Genomic DNA, 24,171 nt, shown 5'->3' with positions numbered 1-24,171 from the left:
GGTTGTTGGAGGCAGCATGAGGAAGGGCAGTGAATGGTGGAATGAAGGAGTGAAGGTAAAAGTGGAAGAGAAAAAGAGGGCTTTTGAAGAATGGCTGCAGAGTAATAGTATAGAGAAGTATGAAATATATAGAGAGAAAAATGTGGAAGTAAAGCGCAAGGTACGTGAGGCAAAGAGGGCAGCTGACCTGAGGTGGTGTCAGGGATTGGGTCATTCATATGAAGAAAATAAGTTTTGGAAAGAAGTGAAGAGAGTAAGGAAGGCTGGCTCAAGAATTGAAGAGACAGTGAAAGATGGAAATGGAAGGTTGTTAAAAGGAGAGGAGACAAGGAAAAGATGGGTGGAATATTTTGAAAGTTTACTGAATGTTGAGGATAATAAGGAGGCAGATATAATTGCTGTTGCAGGTGTTGAGGTGCCAGTGATGGGAGATGAGAATGAGAGAGAGATTACAATAGATGAAGTGAGGAGAGCACTAGATGAAACAAGAGTAGGAAAAACATCTGGTATGGATGGTGTGAGAGCTGAGATGTTGGAGGAAGGGGTTGTGACTGTACTTGAATGGTTGGTGAGATTGTTTAATATGTGTTTTGTGTTGTCAATGGTACCAGTAGATTGGGTTTGTGCATGTATTGTACCACTATATAAGGGTAAAGGAGATGTGCATGAGTGTTGTAATTCAAGAGGTATTAATTTGTTAAGCGTAGTTGGAAAAGTGTATGGTAGAGTAATGATTAATAGGATCAAGGATAAAACAGAGAATGCAATCTTAGAAATACAAGGTGGTTTTAGAAGAGGTAGGGGTTGTATGAATCAGATTTTTACAGTAAGGCAGATATGCGAGAAATATTTAGCAAAAGGTAAGGAGGTGTATGTTGCGTTTATGGATCTGGAGAAAGCATATGATAGAGTTGATAGGGAAGCAATGTGGAATGTGATGAGGTTATATGGAATTGGTGGAAGGTTGTTGCAAGCAGTGAAAAGTTTCTACAAAGATAGTAAAGCATGTGTTAGGATAGGAAATGAAGTGAGTGATTGGTTTCCGGTGAGAGTGGGCCTGAGACAGGGATGTGTGATTTCGCCGTGGTTGTTTAACTTGTATGTTGATGGAGTGGTGAGAGAGGTGAATGCTCGAGTGCTTGGACGAGGATTAAAACTGGTAGACGAGAATGACCATGAATGGGAGGTAAATCAATTGTTGTTTGCGGATGATACTGTACTGGTAGCAGACACAGAAGAGAAGCTTGGCCGATTAGTGACAGAATTTAGAAGAGTGTGAGAGAAGGAAGTTGAGAGTTAATGTGGGTAAGAGTAAGGTTATGAGATGTATGAGAAGGGAAGGTGGTGCAAGGTTGAATGTCATGTTGAATGGAGAGTTACTTGAGGAGGTGGATCAGTTTAAGTACTTGGGGTTTGTTGTTGCAGCAAATGGTGGAGTGGAAGCAGATATACGTCAGAGAGTGAATGAAGGTTGCAAAGTGTTGGGGGCAGTTAAGGGAGTAGTAAAAACTAGAGGATTGGGCATGAATGTAAAGAGAGTTCTATATGAGAAAGTGATTGTACCAACTGTGATGTATGGATCGGAGTTGTGGGGAATGAAAGTGATGGAGAGACAGAAATTGAATGTGTTGAGATGAAGTGTCTAAGGAGTATGGCTGGTGTATCTCGAGTAGATAGGGTTAGGAACGAAGTGGTGAGAGTGAGAACGGGTGTAAGAAATGAGTTAGCAGCTAGAGTGGATATGAATGTGTTGAGGTGGCTTGGCCATGTTGAGAGAACGGAAAATGGCTGTCTGCTAAAGAAGGTAATGAATGCAAGAGTTGATGGGAGAAGTACAAGAGGAAGGCCAAGGTTTGGGTGGATGGATGAAGTGAAGGAAGCTCTGGGTGATAGGAGGATATATGTGAGAGAGGCAAGAGAGCGTGCTAGAAATAGGAATGAATGGCAAGCGATTGTGACGCAGTTCCGGTAGGCCCTGCTGCTGCCTCCGATGACCGCGGAGGTAGCAGCAGTAGGGGATTCAGCATTATGACGCTTCATCTGTGGTGGATAACGGGGGAGGGTGGGCTGTGGCACCCTAGCAGTACCAGCTGAACTCAGTTGAGTCCCTTGTTAGGCTGGGAGGAACGTAGAGAGTAGAGGTCCCCTTTTTGTTTTTGTTTCATTTGTTGATGTCGGCTACCCCCCCAAAATTGGGGGAAGTGCCTTGGTATATGTATGTGATATATTCACATTACCAAATATAAGCTTAATTAAGAAATTCTATCTTGAATTGTTTGCAAAAGTGGGTATTTTTGTGCTACTAACCTGTCATGTTATGAGAGTCTCACAGCTCTCCTTTACAAGGATGGGCTTAGAAAAGGTGCCCCAAATATTATCTACTTCACATTTGATGTTGACATTCAGAAAATGAATATTGTTGTTACTAAAAGGTAATAGGTATTCTTATGAACCTGAAGCAAAAGTACTTTTAAGATCAGACCACTGACAAAGCTACAACATCCCTAAGGAGAACTGAAGTAGTTGTTAATGAGCTTCTTAGATACGATATAGAAATTTCTGCATTAAATGAAACGGCTTCCTGGGGAGGACCTCCACAGAAGATGGTAAGAGATGCACCTTTTATTCTGGAGAGGCTAACCAAAGGATTTCTGTAGGATTCACGGTATCAGTTTTACTATTAAAATAAAAATCCTTGCAAATCTACTTGAGGATCCCACAGCTGGCAATGAAAGATCTATGACCGAATGCATTCCACTGATAAAGGGATGTTTCTTGACGCGCATCAGTGCTGTGACGGGGCCAAGAGTAGGTTGTGAGTCAAAGGCGAGATGAATGCAACTCAGTAACTTTATTAAAGACACATCAAGTATATATACACACTAGGTATCGGCAAGAAGGTCACAAAATACAACCATACTATTTCTTGTCAAACTGGCAACCAGTTCTGGTAACAGTTAGCAATGAAGTAGGCAGACAGGTTAATACAAGTTGCTGTCAGTGCGAGGGGAGAGCGAAGATACAAAGGATAATATATACAAAAAGAAAAATGTTGTTACTATGTACGATCGTGTGACACACGGGTGGTACAGTGCCAACTCTCCAGCAGTGCATGTTTATAAAGTAACTTGAGCATTGTTACAAAACATCAGCAGAACTACAAAAGAATTTGATGCTCGCGTTGAAGAAAAAAAATATACAAGGCTCTGTGAGAAGTGCAATAGGAGTTAAAGGTGCAAACAGTAACCTATGAATGTTACTGATATCAGACTTCTCATTATGTGCTAAGCATAGTTTTCTTTTTACAAATACAATATTCCAGCTCAAGGACAACTTAAAAAATATATTGATGTATTCTGAACTATGCCATAACCAGCAGAGCCGCACCAATGATGCAAGCATAATTTGAGTCGTGTATGATGGACTTTAGCACAGATCACCAACTACCTTCATATTACGAATTTAAGCTCAAATCTGCAACCAAACATAATCTCAGAAAATGAACTGCCCAGCTATGTAAAAACAGGCAGTAAAGGATTCTTTTTTGCTCTTTAATCACCGAAGGATCCAGTTCGGTATAAACATTCTTGAGGAATATCCATAAACTCAGCAAAATTCTTTACTCTGATGAGTAGCCTAATGTTACAAAAACAAGAATTAGGTTTACTAAGCATTATTTCAAGCAAAATTGGTTTGGTGAGAACTGGATTATTCATCGGGTACTTGAACAAACTAGGAAAGCCCATGATATGCCCATCTTGTCAACCCCCATCACCTGCAATGGGACAGGGATAAAAGAATCTGAGGTCAGAGAGACTACGTCTGATACATATACGTTATTAGAAAACTGCAAGTGTTGAAACTTTATTCTTTTGAAGTTCATTTATGGTGGTCTTTCCCAAACTAAAATACATCTTGCAGCTCCAATACGTTCCTGTATAAATAAAAGTTGCACTGAGCTGGGTCTACACTGAATGCTTTGTAGTTAAATATTCTTAATAAAGTTTATACTAATAGATTTTTTGCCGTATTCCCCTTCTTTCCTTTTATGAGCTACTATTTTGCTGCAATAAATTTAGAGAATAATAGGCCTATAGTTAAGTTAGGGAAGGATTTATTGGTTCTATTATGGTCTCTCTCTCTCTCTCTCTCTCTCTCTCTCTCTCTCTCTCTCTCTCTCTCTCTCTCTCTCTCTCTCTCTCTCTCTCTAGCTAGAGGTCCATACCAGGCTTCTTCATGCATCAGCTCACATCTCATATGACTATGGCAATGACCTATAGCAGTTTAAGACCAGTTTTATTTAATCTTACCAAATCTCTCTCTCTCTCTCTCTGTCTGTCTGTCTCTCTCTCTCTCTCTCTCTCTCTCTCTCTCTCTCTCTCTCTCTCTCTCTCTCTCTCTCTCTCTCTCTCTCTCTCTTTTGGTTTAATAATATCAGAGGTCCATAATAGCTTGACACACTAGTCTAACATTCTACACCACGTTTAGCTGAGAATAAGGCAATTTCTTATAATAACCATAAGTGATATCTCTTTCTCACCCTGTTTTTGAATTAAGTCTACACCTGATCTCACACGCCATTTCATATCTTTTGATAAGAGGGGTGAATACATGTGCTGGCATAATGCAAGCATAATTAAAGTCTCTCTCTCTCTCTCTCTCTCTCTCTCTCTCTCTCTCTCTCTCTCTCTCTCTCTCTCTCAGTTAATCTTATTATCTGTATGTAGTTTTCCTTATACTGTAGCTTAACTACCGGTAACTCAATTCTGACTTAGCCACAGAACAGTCTAAATACGCTACTACCCATTTCTAGGTCCCTTGGTACAAACTGCAGGTATGGTTATTATATTCTATGAGGTAGTCCTGTTTTTCACCAGCCAATTAGGAGATGCCATGTCCATCTTTGTTAAAACTGAAAGAATGTGGAGCTTCTGATTGGCTGTTAACCAACAGACAAAACTCCACTTTTAACTTCGATATTTTAGTCTTCAGTTTGGCCTTTGAAGTCAGTCAGTGTGCATCCAGTCGTCTCTCGTTGCTGCTTGATACGGTGAAGTAAGACTTTCTATTCTCAAGACCTTCTCTGTTTCCACTATATGTGATTTTAAATGAACTTTGGCGTAAATCATATTGGCTCAAAACCGAGATTGCAACGATGGATATCTGGAAAGCTCAAGTGTGAGGATTCGTTTACCCTTGGAAACTAATAGAATTTTGTCATACTTTTACACGGAAAAAACTTCAATAATTTTATCATAAATAAGTGTGAATAGGCTACTTCAGAGGAAGACTACAGTATATAGTAAAGTAAGGAATTTTTTTTTCTTTTTTTTATAAACTGAGACCCAATAGTTTGTCGGAATGAAAAAGATACGATTTGGTGTTACACCTTTAATTATAGCTTTAAATACTAGTAATATTTTGCATTGCTAAATTATAAGGGAGCGTCTGTTCATACTGTTTGAATAGTATTTGGTTTATTAAACGGTTGCTGTAACTCGTCGGTAGCCGACTCTTCATTTTACGATTGAAAAGATTCATTAATATACAATTTCAACCCCTCACTAGAACTGTAAAAAAAAAAAAAAATAGATTTCGGAAGTATTTGCAGATGTAATTTTTTTCCTAGTTTTGAAATATCCGGTCTCACGATTAAATATGAATTTTTAGAGGCTATTTTGATAGTTGTGGGAATATGAAGATTGTCATATTAATGTATTAAAGTTTGGCTTATTGAAGTCTGACTTTGGTGGATTAGTGTCTAGATAGATTAAGTAGTTTGACTTAATGTTGTTTTGGAATCTAGCTTAGTTGGATATATTTGGCATAGTGATTGATGGAAGTTTGCCTTATTGGTGGATTGGTGTATGGTTTATAAATGGATTAAATTTTAACTTGTTGGCGATTTAACTTTGATCTATTCAAGTTTGGCTTGTTGGAGGATTCGAGTTTGCCTTCTATGGGGATACAAGTTTGACCCAGTGGCGGATTCGTGTTTGATTTGGAGGATGATTCGAGTTTTGCTTGTTGGCGGATTCAAGTTTGGCTTGATTGTGGATTAAAGTTTGGCTTGATTGTGGATTAAAGTTTGGTTTGTTAGAGGGTTCAAGTTTGGCTTGTTGGCGGATTTGAGTCCAGCTTGTTGGGAGATTTGAGTCCAGCTTGTTGGGAGATTTGAGTCCGGCTTGTTGGGAGATTTGAGTCCGGCTTGTTGGGAGATTTGAGTCCGGCTTGTTGGGAGATTTGAGTCCGGCTTGTTGGGAGATTTGAGTCCGGCTTGTTGGGGGATTTGAGTCCGGCTTGTTGGGGGATTTGAGTCCGGCTTGTTGGGGGATTTGAGTCCGGCTTGTTGGGGGATTTGAGTCCGGCTTGTTGGGGGATTTGAGTCCGGCTTGTTGGGGGATTTGAGTCCGGCTTGTTGGGGGATTTGAGTCCGGCTTGTTGGGGGATTTGAGTCCGGCTTGTTGGGGGATTTGAGTCCGGCTTGTTGGGGGATTTGAGTCCGGCTTGTTGGGGGATTTGAGTCCGGCTTGTTGGGGGATTTGAGTCCGGCTTGTTGGGGGATTTGAGTCCGGCTTGTTGGGGGATTTGAGTCCGGCTTGTTGGGGGATTTGAGTCCGGCTTGTTGGGGGATTTGAGTCCGGCTTGTTGGGGGATTTGAGTCCGGCTTGTTGGGGGATTTGAGTCCGGCTTGTTGGGGGATTTGAGTCCGGCTTGTTGGGGGATTTGAGTCCGGCTTGTTGGGGGATTTGAGTCCGGCTTGTTGGGGGATTTGAGTCCGGCTTGTTGGGGGATTTGAGTCCGGCTTGTTGGGGGATTTGAGTCCGGCTTGTTGGGGGATTTGAGTCCGGCTTATGGGAAGATTACACTTTGGATTGTTGTGATTACTGTTTGGCGTTTTGACCTCTGGCTTACTGTAGGATTGACGCCTGGCTTACTGTAGGATTGACGCCTGGCTTACTGTAGGGTTGACGCCTGGCTTACTGTAGGGTTGATGTCAGGCTTACTGTTGAAATAACGTTGGCTTTTTGTTGGATTGACTTCTGCATGTGTTGGATTGATGTCTGGCTTGCTGTTGGGTTGATGTCTGGCTTACAGTTGGGTTGACATCAGGCTTTTTGTTGGATTGATATGTCTGGCCTACTGTTGGATTGACGTCTGGCCTACTGTTGGATTGACGTCTGGCCTACTGTTGGATTGACGTCTGGCCTACTGTTGGATTGACCTCTTATCTTGCTTTTGGATTGACTTATCTTGCTTTTGGACTGACATATGGTTTGCTTTTGGACAGGCTTCTGACTTGCTTATGGACAGGCTTCTGACTTGCTGCTTTTGGACAGGCTTCTTGCTTGCTGCTTTATTGATGGCTTGCATACTGCTGGATTGCCGTCTGGCTATTTGTTGGATTGACGTCTGGCTTGCTGTTGGATTGAAGTCGGGCTGTTTGTTGGAGTTCTCTTATTGTTGGAGTTGGATTCATGTCTCTTATTGTTGGATTAAAGTTTGGCATATTGAAGTCTGGCTTTGGTGGTTTAGTGTGTCTAGATAGATTAAATAGCTTGACTTAATGCTGTTTTGGAATCTAGCTTAGTTGGATATATTTGGCATAGTGATTGATGGAAGTTTGCCTTATTGGTGGATTGGTGTATGGTTTATAAATGGATTAAATTTTAACTTGTTGGTGAATTCAACTTTGATCTATTCAAGTTTGGCGTGTTGGAGGATTTGAGTTTGCCTTCTATGGGGATACAAGTTTGACCCAGTGGCGGATTCGTGTTTGATTTGGAGGATGATTCGAGTTTTGCTTGTTGGCGGATTCAAGTTTGGCTTGATTGCGGATTAAAGTTTGGTTTGTTAGAGGACTCCAGCTTGGTTAGTTGGAGGGTTCGAGTTTGTCTTGTTGAAGGATTCGTGTTTAGTTTGTTGGCTGATTCAAGTTTGGCTTGTTGGCGGATTCAAGTTTGGCTTGTTGGCGGATTCAAGTTTGGCTTGTTGGCGGATTCAATTTTGGCTTGATTGTGAATTCAAGTTTGCCTTGTTGGCAGATTTAAGTTTGGTTTGTTAGAGGATTCCAGCTTGGTTAGTTGGAGGATTCGTGTTTAGTTTGTTGGCGGGTAGGAGTCCGGCTTGTTGGCGGGTAGGAGTCCGGCTTGTTGGCGGGTAGGAGTCCGGCTTGTTGGCGGGTAGGAGTCCGGCTTGTTGGCGGGTAGGAGTCCGGCTTGTTGGCGGGTAGGAGTCCGGCTTGTTGGCGGGTAGGAGTCCGGCTTGTTGGCGGGTAGGAGTCCGGCTTGTTGGCGGGTAGGAGTCCGGCTTGTTGGCGGGTAGGAGTCCGGCTTGTTGGCGGGTAGGAGTCCGGCTTGTTGGCGGGTAGGAGTCCGGCTTGTTGGCGGGTAGGTGTCCGGCTTGTTGGCGGGTAGGAGTCCGGCTTGTTGGCGGGTAGGAGTCCGGCTTGTTGGCGGGTAGGAGTCCGGCTTGTTGGCGGGTAGGAGTCCGGCTTGTTGGCGGGTAGGAGTCCGGCTTGTTGGCGGGTAGGAGTCCGGCTTGTTGGCGGGTAGGAGTCCGGCTTGTTGGCGGGTAGGAGTCCGGCTTGTTGGCGGGTAGGAGTCCGGCTTGTTGGCGGGTAGGAGTCCGGCTTGTTGGCGGGTAGGAGTCCGGCTTGTTGGCGGGTAGGAGTCCGGCTTGTTGGCGGGTAGGAGTCCGGCTTGTTGGCGGGTAGGAGTCCGGCTTGTTGGCGGGTAGGAGTCCGGCTTGTTGGCGGGTAGGAGTCCGGCTTGTTGGCGGGTAGGAGTCCGGCTTGTTGGCGGGTAGGAGTCCGGCTTGTTGGCGGGTAGGAGTCCGGCTTGTTGGCGGGTAGGAGTCCGGCTTGTTGGCGGGTAGGAGTCCGGCTTGTTGGCGGGTAGGAGTCCGGCTTGTTGGCGGGTAGGAGTCCGGCTTGTTGGCGGGTAGGAGTCCGGCTTGTTGGCGGGTAGGAGTCCGGCTTGTTGGCGGGTAGGAGTCCGGCTTATGGGAAGATTACACTTTGGTTTGTTGGTGGATTACTGTTTGGCATTTTGACACCTGGCTTACTGTAGGATTGATGTCAGGCTTAATATTGCATTGATGTCAGGCTTAATATTGCATTGATGTCAGGCTTAATATTGCATTGATGTCAGGCTTACTGTTGAAATAACGTTGGCTTTTTGTTGGATTGACTTCTGCACGTGTTGGATTGATGTCTGGCTTGCTGTTGGATTGATGTCTGGCTTGCTGTTGGGTTGATGTCTGGCTTGCTGTTGGGTTGATGTCTGGCTTGCTGTTGGGTTGACATCAGGCTTGCTGTTGGATTGATATGTCTGGCTTGCTTTTTGATTGACTTATCTTGCTTTTGGACAGACTTCTGACTTGCTTTTGGACAGGCTTCTTGCTTGCTTCTGCACTAAAGTCTTGCTTACAGTTTTATTGATGTCTTGCATACTGCTGGATCGAAGTCTGGCTATTTGTTGGATCGAAGTCTGGCTATTTGTTGGATCGAAGTCTGGCTATTTGTTGGATCGAAGTCTGGCTATTTGTTGGATCGAAGTCTGGCTATTTGTTGGATTGATATGCCTGGCTTGCTTTTGGACCGACGATTGGCTTGCTGTTGGATTGATGTCTGGCTATTTGTTGGAGTTGGATTGACATCTGGCTTACTGTTGGATTGACGTCTGGCTTACTGTTGGATTGACGTCTGGCATACTGTTGGATTGACGTCTGGCATACTGTTGGATTGACGTCTGGCTTACTGTTGGATTGACGTCTGGCTTACTGTTGGATTGACGTCTGGCTTACTGTTGGATTGACGTCTGGCTTACTGTTGGATTGACGTCTGGCATACTGTTGGATTGACGTCTGGCATACTGTTGGATTGACGTCTGGCATACTGTTGGATTGACGTCTGGCATACTGTTGGATTGACGCCTGGCATACTGTTGGATTGACGCCTGGCATACTGTTGGATTGACGCCTGGCTTACTGTTGGATTGACGCCTGGCTTACTGTTGGATTGACGCCTGGCTTACTGTTGGATTGACGCCTGGCATACTGTTGGAGTGACGTCGGGCATACTGTTGGCTTGACGTCGGGCATACTGTTGGCTTGACGTCGGGCATACTGTTGGCTTGACGTCGGGCATACTGTTGGCTTGACGTCGGGCCTACTGTTGGATTGACGTCTGGCTTACTGTTGGATTGACGTCTGGCATACTGTTGGATTGACGCCTGGCATACTGTTGGATTGACGCCTGGCATACTGTTGGCTTGACGCCGGGCATACTGTTGGCTTGACGTCGGGCATACTGTTGGCTTGACGTCGGGCATACTGTTGGCTTGACGTCGGGCATACTGTTGGCTTGACGTCGGGCATACTGTTGGATTGACGTCTGGCTTACTGTTGGATTGACGTCTGGCATACTGTTGGATTGACGCCTGGCTTACTGTTGGATTGACGCCTGGCTTACTGTTGGATTGACGCCTGGCATACTGTTGGAGTGACGTCGGGCATACTGTTGGCTTGACGTCGGGCATACTGTTGGATTGACGTCTGGCTTACTGTTGGATTGACGCCTGGCATACTGTTGGATTGACGCCTGGCTTACTGTTGGATTGACGCCTGGCTTACTGTTGGATTGACGCCTGGCTTACTGTTGGATTGACGCCTGGCATACTGTTGGAGTGACGTCGGGCATACTGTTGGCTTGACGTCGGGCATACTGTTGGCTTGACGTCGGGCATACTGTTGGATTGACGTCTGGCTTACTGTTGGATTGACGTCTGGCATACTGTTGGATTGACGCCTGGCATACTGTTGGATTGACGCCTGGCATACTGTTGGATTGACGCCTGGCATACTGTTGGCTTGACGTCGGGCATACTGTTGGCTTGACGTCGGGCATACTGTTGGCTTGACGTCGGGCATACTGTTGGCTTGACGTCGGGCATACTGTTGGCTTGACGTCGGGCATACTGTTGGCTTGACGTCGGGCATACTGTTGGCTTGACGTCGGGCATACTGTTGGCTTGACGTCGGGCATACTGTTGGATTGACGTCGGGCATACTGTTGGATTGACGTCTGGCTTACTGTTGGATTGACGTCTGGCTTACTGTTGGATTGACGTCTGGCTTACTGTTGGATTGACTTCTGGAGTACTGTAGGATTGGATTACTTTGGTTAGTAGTTTAGCCAGGGCACCAGCCACCCATTGAGATACTACTGCTAGAGTGTTAAGGGGTCCTTTGACTGGCCAGACAGTAGTACATTGGATACTTCTCTCTGGTTACGGTTCACTTTACCTTTGCCTATACATACTCCGAATAGTCTGGCCTATTCTTTACATATTCTCCTCTGTCCTCATACACTTGACAACACTGAGATTACCTAACAATTCTTTCTCTCAAGGGGTTAACTACTGCTCTGTAATTGTTCAGTGGCCACTTTCCTCTTGGCAAGGGAAGAGGAGAGACAAGCTATGGTAAGCAGCTCTTATAGGAGGAGGACACTCCAAAATCAACCCATTGTTCTCTAGTCTAGGGTAGTGCCATAGCCTCTGTATTATGGTTTTCTACTGTCTTGGGTTAGTTCTTTTGCTTGAGGGTGCACTCGAACACACTATTGTCTTATTTCTCTTCCTCTTTTGTTAGTTTTAATAGTTTGTATAGGAAATATTTATTTCAATCTTGTTACAATTCTTGAAATATCTAATTTTTCCTAGTTTCCTTTCCTCGTTGGGCTATTTTCCCTGTTGGAGCCCCTGGGCTTATAGTATCCCGCTTTTCCAACTAGGGGTGTAGCTTAGCAAGTAATAATAATAATAATAATAATAATAATAATAATAATAATAATAAGGATAATAATAATGACCTGGATTACTGTTGGATTGATGTCTGGCTTTTTATTTGATTGACCTCTGGCCTACTGTTTCATTGAGGTGTGTATTACTGCTGGATTTTTGTCTGGCTTGTTGTTGGATTGACGATTGGCTTTTTGTTAGATTGACAACTAGCTTACTGTTGGATTGACGTCTGGCTTACTGTTGGATTGACGTCTGGCTTACTGTTGGATTGACGTTTGGCTTACTGTTGGATTGACGTCTTGCTTACTGTTGGATTGACAGTCTTGCTTACTGTTGGATTGACAGTCTTGCTTACTGTTGGATTGACGTCTGGCTTACTATTGGATTGACGTCTGGCTTACTGTTGGATTGACGTCTTGCTTACTGTTGGATTGACGTCTGTCTTGCTTTTGGATTGACGTCTTGCTTACTGTTGGATTGACGTCTGTCTTGCTTTTGGATTGACGTCTTATCTAGTTTTTGGACTAACATATGGCTTGCTTTTGGACCGACTTCTGGCTTGCTTCTGGACTAATGATTGACTTACGGTTTGATTGACGTTTTGCTATTTGCTGTATTGACGTCTGGCTATTTACTGGATTGACATCTAGTTTACTGTTGGATTGACATCTTGCTGTTGTATTGAAGTCTAGCTTACTGTAGGATTGAAGTCTAGCTTACTGTAGGATTGAAGTCTAGCTTACTGTAGGATTGAAGTCTAGCTTACTGTAGGATTGAAGTCTAGCTTACTGTAGGATTGAAGTCTAGCTTACTGTAGGATTGAAGTCTAGCTTACTGTAGGATTGAAGTCTAGCTTACTGTAGGATTGAAGTCTGGCTTGCTGTTGGACTGACGTCTGGCTTGCTGTTGGACTGACGTCTGGCTAGCTTTTGGACTGACGTCTGGCTAGCTTTTGGACTGACGTCTGGCTAGCTTTTGGACTGACGTCTGGCTAGCTTTTGGACCGACTACTGGCTTGCTTCTGGACTAACATCTGTTTACTGATGGATTGATGTCTGGCTTACTGATGGATTGATGTCTGGCTTACTGATGGATTGATGTCTGGCTTACTGATGGATTGATGTCTGGCATACTGTTGGATGGACATTTGTCTTTTTGTTGGATTAACGTTTGGTTTACTGTTGGATTGAAGTTTTGTTTACTGTTGGATTGATGTCTGGCTATTTTTTGGATTGAAGTCTGGCTTGCGTTTGGACAGATGCCTGGCTTGCGTTTGGACAGATGCCTGGCTTGCGTTTGGACAGATGCCTGGCTTGCGTTTGGACAGATGCCTGGCTTGCGTTTGGACAGATGCCTGGCTTGCGTTTGGACAGATGCCTGGCTTGCGTTTGGACAGATGCCTGGCTTGCGTTTGGACAGACGCCTGGCTTGCGTTTGGACAGACGCCTGGCTTGCTGTTGGATTGAAGTCTACCTTGCTTTTGGACTGATATCTGGCTTCCTTTTCGACCGACGTCTGGCTATTTGCTGGATTGACGTCTGGCTATTTGCTGGATTGACGTCTGGCTCTTTGTTGAATTTATATCTCTTATTGTTGGAGTTGGATTGACGTCTGGCTTACTGATGGATTGACGTCTGGCTTACTGATGGATTGACGTCTGGCTTACTGCTGGATTGACGTCTGGCTTACTGCTGGATTGATGTCTGGCTTACTGTTAGATTGACGTCTGGCTTACTGTTGGATTGACATCTGGAGTACTGTTGGATTGGCTTACTTTGGTTAGTAGGTTGGTCAGGGCACCAGCCACCCATTGAGATACTACCGTTAGAGTGTTATGGGGTCCTTTGACTGGCCAGACAGTAGTACATTGGATCCTTCTCTCTGGTTACAGTTCACTTTACCTTTAGCTACACATACTCCGAATAGTATGGCCTATTCTTTACATATTCTCCTCTGTCCTCATACACCTGACAACACTGAGATTACCAAACAATTCTTTCTCTCAAGGGGTTAACTACTGCTCTGTAATTGTTCAGTGGCCACTTTCCTCTTGGCAAGGGAAGAGGAGACTCTAGCTATGGTAAGCAGCTCTTATAGGAGGAGGACACTCCAAAATCAAACCATTGTTCTCTAGTCTAGGGTAGTGCCATAGCCTCTGTATTATGGTGTTCCATTGTCTTGATAGAGTTCTCTAGCTTGAGGGTACACTCGGGCACACTATTCTTTCTTATTTCTCTTCCTCTTGTTTTGTTAAAGTCTTGATAGTTTATATAGGAAATATTTATTTCAATCTTGTTATAATTCTTAAAATATCTAATTTTTTCCTAGTTTCCTTTCCTCATTGGGCTATTTTACCTGTTAGGGCCCCTGGACTTAGTGTATCAGGCTTTTCCAACTAGGGGTGTTGCTTAGCAAGTAATAATAGTAATAATGACGTCTGGATTACTGTTGGATTGATCTCTGGCCTACTGTTTGATTGAGGTCTGTATTACTGTTGGAATTATGTCCGGCTTATTGTTGGGTTGACGATTGGCTTTTTGTGAGATTGACAACTAGCTTACTGATGGACTGACGTCTAGCTTACTGATGGACTGACCTCTTGCCTACTGATGGACTGACCTCTTGCCTACTGATGGACTGACCTCTTGCCTACTGATGGACTGACCTCTTGCCTACTGATGGACTGACCTCTTGCCTACTGATGGACTGACCTCTTGCCTACTGATGGACTGACCTCTTACCTACTGTTGGATTGACGTCTTGCCTACTGTTGGATTGACGTCTATCTAGTTTTTGGACTAACATCTGGCTTGCTTTTGGACCGACTTCTGGCTTGCTTCTGGACTAATGATTGACTTACTGTTTGATTGACGTTTTGCTATTTGCTGGATTGACGTCTGGCTATTTACTGGATCGACGTCTAGTTTACTGTTGGATTGCTGTCTGGCTTACTGTTGGATTGATATCTGGCTTGCTGTTGGATTGATGTCTGGGTTACTGTTGGATTGAAGTCTGGCTTACTGTAGGATTGAAGTCTAGCTTACGGTTTGGCTTACTTTTGGATTGAAGTCTGGCTTGCTGTTGGACTGGCTGACGTCTGGCTTGCTGTTGGACTGGCTGACGTCTGGCTTGCTGTTGGACTGGCTGACGTCTGGCTTGCTGTTGGACTGGCTGACGTCTGGCTTGCTGTTGGACTGGCTGACGTCTGGCTTGCTGTTGGACTGGCTGAAGTCTGGCTTGCTGTTGGACTGGCTGACGTCTGGCTTGCTGTTGGACTGGCTGACGTCTGGCTTGCTGTTGGACTGGCTGACGTCTGGCTTGCTGTTGGACTGGCTGACGTCTGGCTTGCTGTTGGGCTGGCTGACGTCTGGCTTGCTGTCGGGCTGGCTGACGTCTGTCTTTCTGTCGGGCTGGCTGACGTCTGGCTTTCTGTCGGGCTGGCTGACGTCTGTCTTTCTGTCGGGCTGGCTGACGTCTGTCTTTCTGTCGGGCTGGCTGACGTCTGTCTTTCTGTCGGGCTGGCTGACGTCTGTCTTTCTGTCGGGCTGGCTGACGTCTGTCTTTCTGTCGGGCTGGCTGACGTCTGTCTTTCTGTCGGGCTGGCTGACGTCTGGCTTTCTGTCGGGCTGGCTGACGTCTGGCTTTCTGTCGGGCTGGCTGACGTCTGGCTTTCTGTCGGGCTGGCTGACGTCTGGCTTTCTGTCGGGCTGGCTGACGTCTGGCTTTCTGTCGGGCTGGCTGACGTCTGGCTTTCTGTCGGGCTGGCTGACGTCTGGCTTTCTGTCGGGCTGGCTGACGTCTGGCTTTCTGTCGGGCTGGCTGACGTCTGGCTTTCTGTCGGACTGGCTGACGTCTGGCTTACGGTTTGATTGACGTCTGGCTTACGGTTTGATTGACGTCTGGCTTACGGTTTGATTGACCTTTGTCTATTTGCTTGGTTGACATCTGTCTTACTATTGGATTGATGTCTGGCATACTGTTGGATTTAAGTCTGGCAGATTCATGTTTCGATGACTTAATCTAGTTATAATTGGTCGAAGATGTCAAGAGAATTTGCTGTAATTTATTTTAGCTTCATCAAATCTACGTCACATGCTAATCTGTTGTTTAATGAAACTTTTTGTTTTTATCTGTATAACGGTATCCTGTAAATGTAATAAATTTCTGGGCAAATTAATCATGTTCTTTATTTTTTCCACAGGATTGAGATCGAACGTGAAGACATCGTAACGTGAACTATTGGATCCTGCAAATCCGTTTGGCCGTATCGACTGAAGTAGAATTGAACGTTTTGAAGTTGGATGGAAAACCTACAGATATCTTCAACATTTATGAAACAAGAGTTCCCATCCCTGCAAAGAAAAAATCCTATTGATTTGGGTTTAGGGTTGCAATATTAATATAGATCTTATTCCAAAATTGCTGGCAATCTTACTCGGCTTGTGATTTGTCTAGTAGTGTCAAGCGCTTGAGTGAATAATCAGCCTTTTCGTATCTTGAAATCTTGTTCGAATCTGTTTCTATATACTGAGTATTTACGTTTAAACTTTTTTTTTTTATTTTAAATATTATTTTTCCATTGATCTTTTCCTTAGATTAACTGAGTTAACAATCTCTTGAATTCTTGATTCTGGTCAATTATCAATAATCGGCTTACCAGGTTTAGATATATTTTGTGATCGAAGTAGTTTAAATAAACTTTATTTATTTACATAAGTCAAATACAAAGATGTAGGACTGGCCAAGTTGCAGTAAATAATTAGTAAATTTTGAGAGAAACCAGATTACCTGAAGTTGTCGTTATATTAAATAGAAAAGTAATCTAAAGAAGAAAACCACATTATCGGGTCCCATTAGTTTCTTGGTCTTAATCTAATTTATCCGTTTTATTTGTAAACAGTTAAAAGTGCCAGCATTTTTACAAAATTAAAAGTCGAAGACATTTATGAAGCGAATCCCTAAAAATTAGCTTAAAAATTTCTAATGACATAAACATTTAGAAGCTTGACTTAATTTAATGTAGCCTTATAGATTGCCAGTTAATTTTGTTTGTTAGTTTATTACTTTATAATACCAGGTTGAGATGTTTTATATTGCTTAAAACATATTTACATATAAATTCATATACAGTACAAGACTGGTAATTGAGATATCTTGAATGGTCAGTAAGGAAGCTAACGCCTAGATTCTGATAACCACGACTTTACGAATGCTTTCAAGAATCTACTTGCATAAATCCTTGCTTCTTAATCTGTTTTGTTTTTTATTGGTTTCCAAGACTAGAGGCAAGCGTCAGTTTCCTTATTGATTTCAACACATTTCTTGTGAAATTGTGTACATGATAAGCAAGTTCCTACCACGTTTGACTGTCATTATATTGGCAATATTTTAACATGATTGATGTCCATTTGAAGATGTTTACAATTTGTTGCTATACCATCGCAATTTTCTTAAAATTTCCTTTCATTTAATGTTAGCTGCTTTTGCAATATTATGCCACATCCTCAATCCTTTTATATCATGATATTCCATCCATTTTGTTAAATATTCGTGAACTTTTGAGATTTTACTAATTTTGTAAGTTGAAAAAAAGTTTCCATAATTAGTTTTATCACTCATTCTATTAGATACTTTTAAAATCAATTTTGCTCGCAGATATTGAATAAGTTCATGCTTGCAATCAATGTTTTTCTATCTATTTATCACAAATTAAGTTTTTTTTTTCAAAATTTGTATTTTCGCAATATATAAAGAAAAAAATATAACCTAAAGAACATTTAACGTGAAGCATTAATATGATCATAACTTTTTCGACAAACTTTTTTTTTTTTCATTCTTAAATACTGTGATTGTAACATACGTTGATTGAATCTTTAAAAGTCTGTTATTTTGAGAGATGTAATAGTCAGTCTGAATAATATTGTTAATATCTTACGGATACAAAGTTTGCTTATATTTTATTAAGATACTAAACTCTCTCTCTCTCTCTCTCTCTCTCTCTCTCTCTCTCTCTCTCTCTCTCTCTCTCTCTCTCTCTCTCTCTCCAGGCTTCTTCATGCATCAGCTCACATCTCATATGACTATGGCGATAACCTATGCTAGTTTAAGACCAGTTTTACTTAGACAATCTTACCAAATCTCTCTCTCAATTTTTAACTGATTTGATATTACCAACTGTAATTGTTCTAAAACTTTTCAATAAAATTCAAAGTTCAATTATCTATTTTTAATTTACCTGGTTGTTTCGTCTGAAGTTCCTTATTTCTTTTAATATGGTATAATGACACTTGTAAATATCATCATTTTATAAAAATGAAAAACGAAGTTCACTCAAATGCAGTCACACGGGGGAGGCCTGGTTTTTAGCAGCCATATAACTTTCATTGACAAATGACAGTTCTAGAGGAAACTGCCATGTTGTTTCATAGCTATAGAAGGACAAAACTGCTTTGAAAATTATAATCCTTGTTATACTTTATATGTTAGTGTCCATTGGCTTGAGTGGTCTTTAGTTAAGTTGGAGCCGATATAATCTGAGAGCTTAGCAGAAATGGTCTTGATTATATTTTATCATGGATGTTTAACTGAAGGGCTTTAAGATTTAAGCTGCAAATACTTTAATTTATTAAGATTATATAGGGAAATTTATTTGTTAATTGAGCAGTTTTATGAAAGAATATTTTTTAACTTTAAAATATAGGGTTAGTTTTTATGGTAGAATCTTGAAGTTATTCAACTCACGGTTGATTAGAGAAGGAAGGAATCTCCTTCCAACTAGAAAGTCAGATTCTTGAAATAGCTCGTAGGGGAAGTGGGATCTTTGGTAGCCTTTAAGGACGAGATATTTTTTCTTCAAGGAAATATACTTCAGAGGGACTTTCAGTAGGATAAATTCTAAAATGCGCAAGAAATTGATCTTGGTATAAGATTGTTTTTAGGAATTGCCAAGGTATTTTTTTTTTCTTCTCTAGAAAATAGTTTAAGAAGCGGATATTTCGAGATGCTTTTAGGAGTAGCCTTAGGGAGAGTCATCTCTAGGGGAATCATTGGGGAATGTGTGATCTTTAGGGATGATTTTAGGGGGAGCATTAGGAAAGGGCAGCCAATAGGGGATGCTTTTAGGGTGGACCATAAGGATAGGGTAATCTGAGGGAAATGCTTTTAGAGGGAGCCATAGGGAGAAAGTAATCTTAAGGGTAAGCATTGTGGTAAGAGAGATCTTTTAAGACAAGTGCTTTTGTGGGGATCTTAAAGGAAACAGTAATTTAAGGGGAAAGTATTCTGAAGGGGAATGCTTCTAGGAGGATGCTTTAAGAAAGATGCTTTTAGGAGTCTTGGGTGAGGAGTAGTCTCAAGGGAGATTTTTTTAGGAGGAATTTTGGGAACGAGAAATCTTCGAGCCGTAATGGGAGAGTTATGTTAAGGGATGTGTTTTTAGGAGTCTCATAGAGGGTAATCTTAAGGAAGAATGCTTTTAGGGGACTTTAGGAAAAGTACAATGCTTAAGAAACTCATTTGGATAGGGTTGGCACCATCAAAGATTAAGAATTGTTGTTTTGGTTTCTTGTTAGAAAAGCTTATTTGTTTTGTTGCACAAAGTAAACTCGGTTTTTTATATTAATGAGATGTTCTTTATGAATAGGCTCAGTATGAAATCAACAGTTTTTGAGATACCAAAGTGTAAGACATTTTGAAAGCTTTAAATCGGCTTAATACTAAAGTTTATGCGTTGGCAGTGTTGTCCTTCTACAGTTTCGTCTTGTTAGCAATATAATTCAATGTGGAGAATTGATTATTATTTTAAGTGGTTGCTTCAGTCACCTCAAGTAACATTATTGTACACTAATATTATTCTTGATTTTCAATACGCATTTAATAGGTTGCTATGCTAGAATAATGTACAGCATTTTGGATATATGAGCAAGCAGTACTTATGGGACCACAGCAGTTATGCAATTAGCAATTTAAAAATTAATTTTTATATTAGTTTTTGGTGGTAGAGTATTGTTAATCTCATTAGAATATCAATATGACAAACACCACAATTCTGTATGCGATAAGTGGTTTACACCACTCCAAGAAATATTATATACACCGATATCTTTGTTGATGGCTGAATAGGCCTATACGTTGAATAGGTTGTTGAGTTATTACATATAAAGGAGTCATTTAAAGACGTCTTTGGTTGCTAATCGACTATAGTAATGTCGTATCATGGATCTTTATGCCAAGACATTGTCCCAACTAAATCATTTGGTCGTAGATAATTATTCAAATCTTTAACCAATTTGTATATATCTAATTCAAGGATCAAATCTTTTTTTAACGTTGAAGATGTTTTTCACGGTATGGTTTATTAATGTTGCGTAATATAGGAATTGTCAAACTAATGTAGACCATATTAATGTTGAGTATTTATACTCTACATTGAAATTATTATATTAGTTTGACAATGGCTTTATTACTGTATATTGGTTAACCGTATTGTGAACACCTTATCATCCTTGCCGTAGAAAAGATTTGTTCCTTAAATTAGATATATATATATATAATGTGGTTAAAAACTTCAATAATAATTTAGGGCTAAATGACTTAGTTGGAACAAGGTCTTGGCAATAATGATCCTCGATAATACTTCATTACTGTAGTCGATTAGCAACCAAAGAGATTTTTAAATGACTCCTTTATATGTAATAACTCAACCTATTCCACGTATAGGCCTATTCAGCCATCAATAAAGATATCGGTGTATATAATATTTCTTGGAGTGGTTTAAACCAATGTTAAGACGTATGCAAAACTGTGGTGTTAGTCACATCGATATTCTAATAAGATTAATATACTAACCTACCCAAAACATCAATATAAAAATCAATGTTCTAGAATGCTGTATTCCATCTTAGCAACTCGTATGGCAGCTGTATTGTATAATACATTAGAGTTTGAAATTCGTGATTGTCAAAAATTGTTATAAAACTTTACGGAACAAATAAAGAAAACTTGAAAACTTCCAACTTTTTTTATTACCATAAAAATGTTAACATGTTAAGCATATCATGGCCAGAAAATTAGAATTAAAAAAAAGATATATTTGGTACTTGGAGTATTCTCTTTCTTCAAGGTTCATGGGACCGAGTGTTCTCCCCACCCGCCCCCCTCCCTCCTCTAGCACCAGCAAATGCCTGTGTCCTCTCCACTAAGGGCCAAAGACCTCATGAAATACACCCTGCTTTTACACACTAGATCCACGTGTTTATTTAGGCTTATTCCATTCTTCCTATATACACAGCTTGATCACTCTACCATTGATGGAATGAGGACAGTAGCCTACCATAAGTATTAGAGTACATTGATACTTAGTCAAAATTGGCTTTTAAATGCTGGAGAATTCAGCCACTTACATCAATTTTTCAAATCATATCAGTGGTTTATCTTGCCATTTCATGATTTAAGTTGCTATTGAGAGTGACTATTTTTGCTATTTAAGTCTACCGCAGACATTCGGTAAAAAATCTGCATACAACCTACAAAATCTGGTTCAGGTAAAACAAAGTAAATTTATGATAATCCATCTTTTATTGTAGAAAATTGAATGTTAAATGTAAGACAGGTTTTAGTACATATTTTGCAGTTCAAATATGAATGCTTATCAATGACAATTATAGAAAATGGACATCGTTTGAGAAAACCCATTTTCTGAAAACTTCAACGTACTCAGCGTCAGAAGTCATAGAAAACGGGATTCATCCTTCGTTTTAGAAAACGGAAATCAGCCTTCGTTTTAGAAATCGGGATTCAGCCTTCGTTTTCTATGATATTTTGAACATCTGGGATACGTCAAAGTTCAGCAGTTGAGGCCTAATGTAATGACAGTGTAAGCAAGTAATACATTCATCAATAATATAATAAAGTTTTAAAAAGAAGAGAAGGAAAAGGAAAGCCCACCAAGGCCATCCCCTGTCCCACCCGGCAACGAGGGACTTATAGAAATCTGTTTTACTCTGAACAAGCAAAGTTACCGGGCCCTTGAATGCTTTCCTTTTCCTTCTCTTTTTAAATACTTTATTATAAATCTTACAAACAACAGTGCAATGATTATGAAATAAAGACATCAAGAAGTGTATGAAAATCACTTAAAGTTAATACAACATTTAAATTATGTATATTCATGGTAGATTAATGAAACTAAAATCAAATATTTACATGAAAATCTAGCAAGGGAAGTTTGAACAAATCGTAGGCTACACTTAAACGGGAGGAATATATTGAATTTTAGGTTTTGAAAATAGTACACTTAAATGGGAGGAATATACTAAAATCTAAGAAAAAGGAGCCAGTCATCTTTAGTCCCACAAGTCTGCCGTTTCCCGTCTCTGCCTCATGCCACCCGATGTCCCAGACCGAGTCAGGTAAAAGAGAAGAGCCGTGCAAGCCTACTGCCCTGACTGCCCCGACCTCTTCCCCCAGCGGACAGCCAGGTCGGACCGAAGTACACATTCACCTTGCACGGGGTTAGCCAGGTCACTTTCGATGTGCAATAATGTTCTCAAATAAGCACCGATTGGAAAACAACGTTGGGAGGCGAACTTGACATCATTCACTAAATCTAGAGACATTTTTTTTCATAGATACATCGATAACTAAATAATTGAAGTTGACCTAGAAGATAACTATTGTAACTATCACCTTTTAAATTCATGGCTCTTACTAATGAAATCAATTTATCTGAGTGAAGAAGAAAGTTCTGTATTAAAAGTAGGTATTTTCTTATTTTAGTTAAGTATAAAAGTTATTTGAAATCTTCGAGGAATTATGGTGTTTTTTTACTTTATGTAGTTCACCCTGAAAACTAAATTACTTTTGAAGCCCTTATTGGACGTGTGTGTGTGTGTGTGTGTGTGTGTGTGTGTGTGTGTGTGTGTGTGTGTGTGTGTGTGTGTGTGTAGAGAGAGAGAGAGAGAGAGAGAGAGAGAGAGAGAGAGAGAGAGAGAGAGAGCATGCTTTTAAAAGTCATCCAATTTCGTAACTGAGGACACCGAAATATATAATAATATATACACAATCAGATGATAAAGAGACGAACTTCTTCAAAACTGAGAATCGAATCGAGAAGTTAAGTGAAATGACGATTGCTTCGATAGATAAAACATCTTGATAATTTACATCGGAAACGCAGCAATTAAATTTGTTTATACGATTAATTCTCATTAAAACTTTATGCAAATCCCAGGTAGGCCTACATAGGGCCAGAAGCTCTTACTTTCTCAGAAGGTTATTATTGGATTCACCGAAATTGAAAATCTAAAATTGGATGATCTTATATAGGAATGGATAATTGGATTTCCTCTTAACCAAGAAAGTAAAATCAATATTTATATAAATAAAATCTAACTCTTGAATAATCAATGAAAAAACAATTATCAAATATTGAATAAAAGTTTAGTATCGAAATAATGTTTAATACAACAGAACGAATATAAAGTATATATAGATATATATATATATATATATATATATATATATATATATATATATATAATATATATATATATATATATATATATATATATATATATATATATATATATATATATATATATATATATATATATACAATGCTATGAAGTCATCTGATTATGAAGTGGAATTAGATAAATAAAGTTACTGTTTTCTTTTGATGAAATGCGACCTTTTCCGCGTAACAAATCTGTTTTTCGTTTGTTAAAAAAGTTATCAAATATATCATTTGAAAATAAAAAGAATTCTGGTCTTTTAGTTTTCATTACTTCTTATTATTTTGCTAATTCATCTATATATATATTAATACTCAAAGCCAAGGGAAGGATATAGTAAAGACGACGAGCGAAAGATAAAAATGAGTTCGCGGGATGTGATAAAAATCTTTAGATGTGGAAATGAAGAGAACGTCAAAAAATGAGTATGGATACAAATATTGGTGTCTGATTTTGTATCTATGTCACAAAGCTTTGGGTGTGGAAATGAAGAGATTTGTTGCAAATACTGATTGTAGACACAGTGTTAAACGTTTAAAATTGTAAAAATAAACACACGCACACAAGAATGAATTAGAGTTTACAGATAATTAATCTTGATATAATTAATCTTTGCGATTGTTAACAATTAATTGCCAATAGTGCTAACTGTCTTGTAATAACAACTAACTTTTAACTAGAAATAGCATTCGTGTTCTGAAATGTGGTGATTTTTTTTAGGAAAAATTGGAATAAATATAATTTAGTGACCTTCAATTATAAATGCATTTAAAAATGTAAAACATGCCATGAAAAGCAAGAAGCTTTTCTTGTGAGGTAGGACCAGATAAGCAGACCACAAACTAAACTAA

The 24,171-nt window shown here is 40.4% G+C and overlaps 1 long non-coding RNA gene across 2 annotated transcripts; it reads left to right on the top strand.

Moving 5' to 3' along the window:
* Positions 1-4,827: 4,827 nt before the first annotated feature.
* Positions 4,828-17,841, top strand: LOC137645652 (uncharacterized). Of its 2 annotated transcripts, none has more exons than XR_011045328.1 (2): positions 4,828-5,055; positions 16,009-17,841. It is a non-coding gene; the product is annotated as an uncharacterized lncRNA (long non-coding RNA). The 2 variants fall into 2 exon arrangements; XR_011045327.1 differs by having other exon boundaries at positions 5,041-5,178.
* Positions 17,842-24,171: the final 6,330 nt, after the last annotated feature.

Source organism: Palaemon carinicauda, chromosome 8, assembly GCF_036898095.1.
Source record: "Palaemon carinicauda isolate YSFRI2023 chromosome 8, ASM3689809v2, whole genome shotgun sequence".
In the NCBI taxonomy this organism is placed as follows: Eukaryota; Metazoa; Arthropoda; class Malacostraca; order Decapoda; family Palaemonidae; genus Palaemon; species Palaemon carinicauda.
The sequence above is the reverse complement of the archived record's forward strand: the minus strand, read 5'-3'. Positions and strand labels throughout refer to the sequence as shown.